Here is a 6,645-nt window from a genome sequence, read left to right on the forward strand (position 1 = left end):
GGAATACCCCTATACCTTTGGTGGTCCTTGTGATAAGAACAAATTACGGACAAAGCTGTACCTCTTCCTGGAATACCCCGCCCCTATACCGGTGATGGAACTCCCCCACTCCTTCTTACGGTGTGTATAATTACCCTGAGCTAGCCTTCAATAAATGAGACTTGATCAGAAAGCCTGTCTTGTCTCCATTTCCTGTGTCCCCTGCTCCCCTCCTTCTTTTACAGGTCCGGACCTCCGTTGATGTCCCGCGGGACGGGACAGCATGTTTCATTCCTAAAAAATGAAAGACTGTTCCAAATTATAAATAAGAGAAGGGAAAATCAAAATAACTCAGAGCTTTCAACTCATATCCAGCAAATTGGCAAAGATGACATGGATAGAAATATTTAATGTTGGAGGTTCTATGAAAGGGCAGGGACCAATATTAACATACTTAGTGGAGCTGTGAATTGGTCCAACCACTCTGAAAAGCAATTTGGAATTACTAAAAAAAAAAAAAATAGTGAGTAAATATCTTTCTGACCAGAAGGTCCATATCCTTTTGACCCAGAGATCTCACTTCTAGTACTAAACTCTTACTGAATCAAGAACAGATGGAAAGTCAGAAGGTTCCATATACACCAGATTAATAGTACTTTTTTGGCAGCAAAAAAAAAAAAAAAACCCCAGAAAATAAAATAGGTACTGATGAGGTCTAGAGGTTTAGGGGTGCCGGGACCCCGAGATCACAAAACATGAATCCTGCCCGAAAGAATCTGACCCAAGCGTTCTTGTGGGAAAATCAGGGTTTTTCCTTTTTGGGGCCTAGATCCCATCCTCATCAGGTACCTATCATTTGGAGGATAGTTAAATCAAGTGTGGTACATGAATGTGATGGAATATTACTGTACCGTATGATAGGGTGAATATGAACAGCTTGCTCTTTAGGGAGGCTTAGAAAGACTGGGATTGTAAAAAATAAAAATATGAACTAATGATAACTCACATTTAATAGTAAAAAAACAATAGGTTGCTGTGAGTGCTGAGCCACTATCAATGAACAGAAGCTTGGGAACACTTACCTGAACTTATATAGAATGAAGTAAGTAGAACCTGAAAGCAGCATATACACTACGACTACCACAATGTAAATAGAAGGAACAAAACCAAAAAGTAATCTAAATGCCAAAGACCTGTAATGACTCATAGTGTTCAAATGTAGTGGAGAGAAAGCAGTTTGGGACTGAGCATCCTCCAGGGGATTGGTTCAATTTAGGGCTTGGGGCTCAGAGCTGTGGGACAGTTGTTGATCCATCTTAACCATTACCAAAGGTAGAGAAAGAATATGGATGTCAGGATTTCCTTAGGCCAGGGGTTCTTAACCTGGGATCAGTGAATTTGTTTGGGGTCAGGAAGTTTGAATGACTTGTCTGAGGTCATATGAGTAGTAAGCATCAGAAATTGCATTTGACTCCATAGCCAATGCTTTCTTCATTGTACCGCTCTTCATGGGACAGCTAGGTGGCGCCATAGTGCACAGAGTGCTGTCCCTGGCATCAGGAAGACTCATCTTCCTGAGCTCAAATCTGGCCTCAGACGTTTACTAGCTGTGTGACTCCAGGCAAGTCACTTAACCCTGTTTGCCTCAGTATCCTTATCTGTAAAAGTAGCAGGAGAAGGAAATGGCAAACCACTCCAGTATCTCTGCCAAGAAAACCCCAAATAGAGTCACAAAGAGTTAGACACAACTGGACAGCAATAATTCTTCGTGTAATAAATAGCAGCAGGAGTTGATGAGTTCATTTGCAGAACTGTTTTTTTTCCTCCTTAATTGTTAGATGACTAGGGAGAACAGGAAATTACATATGTATATATAGATACATATATGAACATATATGTATATGTATTCTGATATGAATGTGACAAAAAAACAAAAAGAATCCATTAAAAAAGATTTTTAAAAAATCAAGACAATATTTGTTCATTATCTGGAAGCACCTTATTTTCTCCATAATTTTTCAAAGATCAGTGATAATGGCTCAGCAATCACAGCTCATAGTTTATTTTTTATGATCCCAATCTGTCTTTCTAAGCCTCCCTAGAGAGCAAGTATCATAGAGGCACTCACTCACTCTGGCTTTCTAACCCTGACTTAATCTTATAAAGACTTCCTCCCTCTTCACAACAGAAATAAAATATCCTAACAGGTGAAAGGACTTGCTTTGCTGTTTAAAGACAACATTCTTAACTTTAATTGGCTTAGACTGCCCCCTAGTGTCCCAAATACCAACTAACAGTATTCACCAATTAAGTTGTATTTATTATAACTCCACACTTCATAAAATCATAGGTTTAGAGCTAGAAGAAATCTCAGAACCCATGTAGTTCATCCCACTCATTTTACAAGTGAGGAAACTGGGGGCAGCTACGTGGCACAGTGAATAGAGCTTCGGCCTTGAAGTCAGGAGGACCTGAGTTCAAATCCGACCTCAGACACACAACACACAACACGTACTAGCTGTGTGACCCTGGGCAAGTCACTTAACCCCAATTGCCTGTCAAAAAGCAAAAAAACAAAAACAAAAAAAAAAAACATACAAGTGAGGAAACTGAAGTCCTTTGAAGGTTAAGTGACTTACTCAACGTCACAGATGGATGGACTTTGTACCCAGGTCCTTGGACCCCAGAGTCAGCACTCATTGCATTGTACATGAAATCATTCTGCATTTTTATCCTTCCTACTTTCCTTTTCTCCAACTTCTGAGAAAGAGGTAATTAGTTCTTAGTTCTTTCTTCTTGCCAAAGCTAGCTTTCCCCTTCATGATCTGGCACTAATCTATTTCTTTCCACTTTACAACCTCTCATGCTCTCTAAGTTCCGGCCAAATTTCCGGTCTTATTTTCTGTTCCTCATATAAACTGTTATACCTCCTGTCTCCATGTTGTTGCATAGGCTATATATTCTATGCCAAGAATATACTCTTCCACCTTTCAGAATCCCTACCCTCCTTCAAAGCTCAACTCAACCTCCTTGTGATTGAGGAAGCTGAAGCAGCGTGGTGTCTGCCACCATGACCTCTCCTCAGACCCTGATGAAGACAACTCATGACCAAGCCACCCATCCTGGTTCTCTCCACCGCCCCCCAGGGCAGTGAATACAGATGTTTGCTGGGACTACCACAGCCAGTCAGCACTATGACAGTGTTCTGGGGTGCAAGAAATCTCTGCAGGAGAGTGGAGCTGATGGGGTTGGAATCTGAGCCCCAGAAAGGAAGAACTCTGGCCCCAGACCACTTCTCACCCTTGGTGATTCTGTGACCTTATGGACTACTTGGCCACTCTTCCACAGTCTTTCTGTATGTAAGGTCCATCTTGTCTCCATTAAGATGCTCAGATTTTTACAATCTAGCCAATAGCCCATAGATGCTCAGACTCCTTAAGAGTCTAGCTAATATGGCGAATCTTCAATAAACTTTGTTTTTGGCTGCAAGAAGGCTTGGGTCGAATTCTTTTGGGCAGGACCAGGGTATTGTGATTTTGGGGTGCCAGGACCCCTAATCTCTGGACCGCATCATATGGTTCCCTGCACTGGGAAAAACTGCCTATACTAAGCTCTTCACTAGCTGGGACTGGAAGGTATATAAGCCTCCCCTCTTCCCCTAATCCCTTTTTTTTACCTTTCAGTTGGGTGGATTTCCAAGCAACTAGAAAGCCTTGCCTCGTGCTTTCAGGCTCTCAGTCCAGTGATTCTGTTCAAGACCATGGACATGAGCCTCACGGTTCTCTCAGCACCAGGGACTTGGGAAAAATTAACATACTTCTTTGGGTTTTTGACTTTTTTGTCTGTTTCCCAAGTCTTATTCCTAAATCTTTTTTTTAGGAGGGAGGGACTTCCAGTCCCCACACCCACAAAGGGTCAATCCTCTTCAATTCCTGAAGATTCGTCTTTGGTCTGTATTTTATGAAATTGGGAAAAATTTAGTTTCTCTAAAGAACTACAAAAGACAAGGCTGGTATTCTTGTGCAACACCATTTGGCCCCAGTATCACCTGGAAAATTATGAGGCATGGCCCGTTTTTGGTACATTAGAGCAAAATATGCTCTCAGAGTTAAAACGATATTATAAAATGATATATTATATATATATATTATTTCCAGAGAAGGAAAATGGGTGGAGATTGTCTACATAATGACTTTTGTAGAACTTTCTCGGGACCCCATTCTCAGAAAAGATTGTAGGATGCCCCTAGCTAGAGCCACCCCACGAATGGGGAATGTGGATCAACTAGAATTTTTGGATGACACTCTTTTTATGGCTCCCAGGGCTATAGCATCTCCCCAGAATCTACCCCCTCCCTATTCTCCCCATTTTCCCTCGGGGTGCTCCCCCCCCCCCGTTTCCCATCCCCCTCCTCCTTTGCCTAACCCCTCTTTCCCTTGCTTTTCCTCCATCCCAACCCCCTTCCCAACCTGCAATTTCTCCTCAAACCCCTGCTCAGGTTTTGGCAACACCTCCTCCCCAGGCCCTTTACCCAGAGGCAAGGACCACCCAGACCTTGGCCTCAGCCCCAGCCTCAGTGGTATCTCCTCCCTTGATCCCTCCCCCTCCTCCAGTGTCAGCTGATTTTTCCCCTTGCCAGCCAGATCCCCTGGCTTTGCAATCCAGTCCAGCCAGCATTTCCCAGTCCCTCACTCACAAGAAGTGGGACTTCTTATCTCCCTACCTCCCTAGCCCCAGTTCCCACAGTGCCTTCAAGGCTTTTTCCCCTAAGGGAAGTTCCTGTCTCCCCTAATGGGACAATTAGGGTGCATGTTCCAATCTCCATTTCAGACCTCATTCAGGTCAAAGAGAAACTGGGTCAATACTCAGAAGATCCCACTAAGTTTACTGAGTGCTTTAGGGACGTGTCCCTACAATTTGAGCTTTCTTGGGGTGATTTACATATCCTCTTCTCCACCTGTTGTACCACTGAAGAGAAGAGGAGAATCTGGAAACAGGCCCAAAAATTTGGGGATCGTTTTGCTACCTATGACCCCACAAAATACCCCCCAGGAACAGCTACTGTTCCCACTACTGACCCAGGATGGGATTATCAGAAGAGTGAGGATAGGGCAAGGAGAGATCACATGGTAATTTGCCTCTAGACCGCATCAGAGCAACAGAGAAAGGTGGGAATAGAGGAAAATGGGGGCGGGGGGGGGGGGGGAGTCTGAAATTACCAAAGATTTCAGAAAGAAAAAAAAACTCAAAGATCCTGAACCTAAGCAAGTAAATCAACAAGAAAAAAACATTAAAAGAATAATGAAATGTGACCTGAGTTCAGGCATCTATGAATAAATTATGTATTACAAAGAGAAATGATCCAACATTCAGTGAGACCGAGGACCCTGTGGAATTCAAGGAGAATGCAGAACCACAATACACAGTTCCTGAGTAGTTTAAGAGAAATGAGAATTAGAAAAACAGAATTTATGACTTGCACAACAAAAATAATTGACAATAGAAAAGTTATTCTGTGAGGTGAGTTTCACCAAATAAAAGGAAGACTGATTAGAAATGCAAATAAAAATGAAGTACAAAATAAGGGGGGAAAAGCAAAAAATAACATTAAAAGAAAATGTAATCATTATCCAAGTAAAACATACTCATCTCAAAGATGTAGAGGGCCTCCTGAAGAGCATGACAAGAAAGCCTAAATACCGTAATTCAGGAAATAATAGCAGAAAACTGCCCAGAATTTCTGAATGTTGAAAATGAAATACCAATAGAAAGAATTCATGAATCACCCCTGGAAAAAACCCCAAGGCTGCAGACTCCCAGACACATAGCAGTTAAAATTCAAAATTCAATTCAGAGACAAGTTCTGCAAGTAATTAGGAGAAAGGCTTTTAAATACAAAAAGGAGGAAATTTGAATAACAGGTATTGTGCATTCAGTGAAGAAGAAAATGTGTTCTGAAGAGCAATGGAACTCAAGATAAAAGTCCAGGCTGGGGCAGCTAGGTGCAGCGGATAGAGTGCCGGCCCTAAAGCCAGGAGGACCTGAGTTCAAATCCAGCCTCAGACCAAACACTTGCCGCTAGTTGTGTGACCCTGGACAAGTCACTTTTGCCTAACCAAAAAGATAAAAGTCCAGGGTGACCTATCCTGCAAACCTCAGCTTAACCATAAAAAAAAGATGGATGTTAACAAATAAATCGGCATTTAAAATGTTCTTGGAAAGAAAATGAGAACTTGAAGAGATTATTGCTTTGCAAACACCCCAGACATGAAAGAATGCAGCAACCGAGGACATTGACAGCAATGGAGCAATGGCAGAGAGACCAATAATAGACTTCTTTCTAAATATATACAAGAAGAGACAGGTGAAGATGTTGAGGTTTAGGGGTGCTGGGACCCCAAAATCACAACATGAAGAGTCCTGCCTGAAAGAATTCAACCCAAGCCTTCTTTCAGCCAAAGACGAGGTGTATTAGAACATGCATCATGTTGGGCAAACTCTTAAGGAGTCTTAAGATTAGTGAGCTATTGGCTAGATTATAAGCATCTGAGCACCTTAGTGGAGATAAGATGGACCTTATATACAGAAAGACTGTGGGAGAGATCTGGGAGTGGCCAAGTAGTCTGGAGGGGCAGTGTACTGTGAGGTAGTAGGATGCCAGGGACC

This window comes from Vombatus ursinus, unplaced genomic scaffold (genome assembly GCF_900497805.2).
Source record: "Vombatus ursinus unplaced genomic scaffold, bare-nosed wombat genome assembly UNPS02014772.1, whole genome shotgun sequence".
Taxonomy (NCBI): domain Eukaryota; kingdom Metazoa; phylum Chordata; class Mammalia; order Diprotodontia; family Vombatidae; genus Vombatus; species Vombatus ursinus.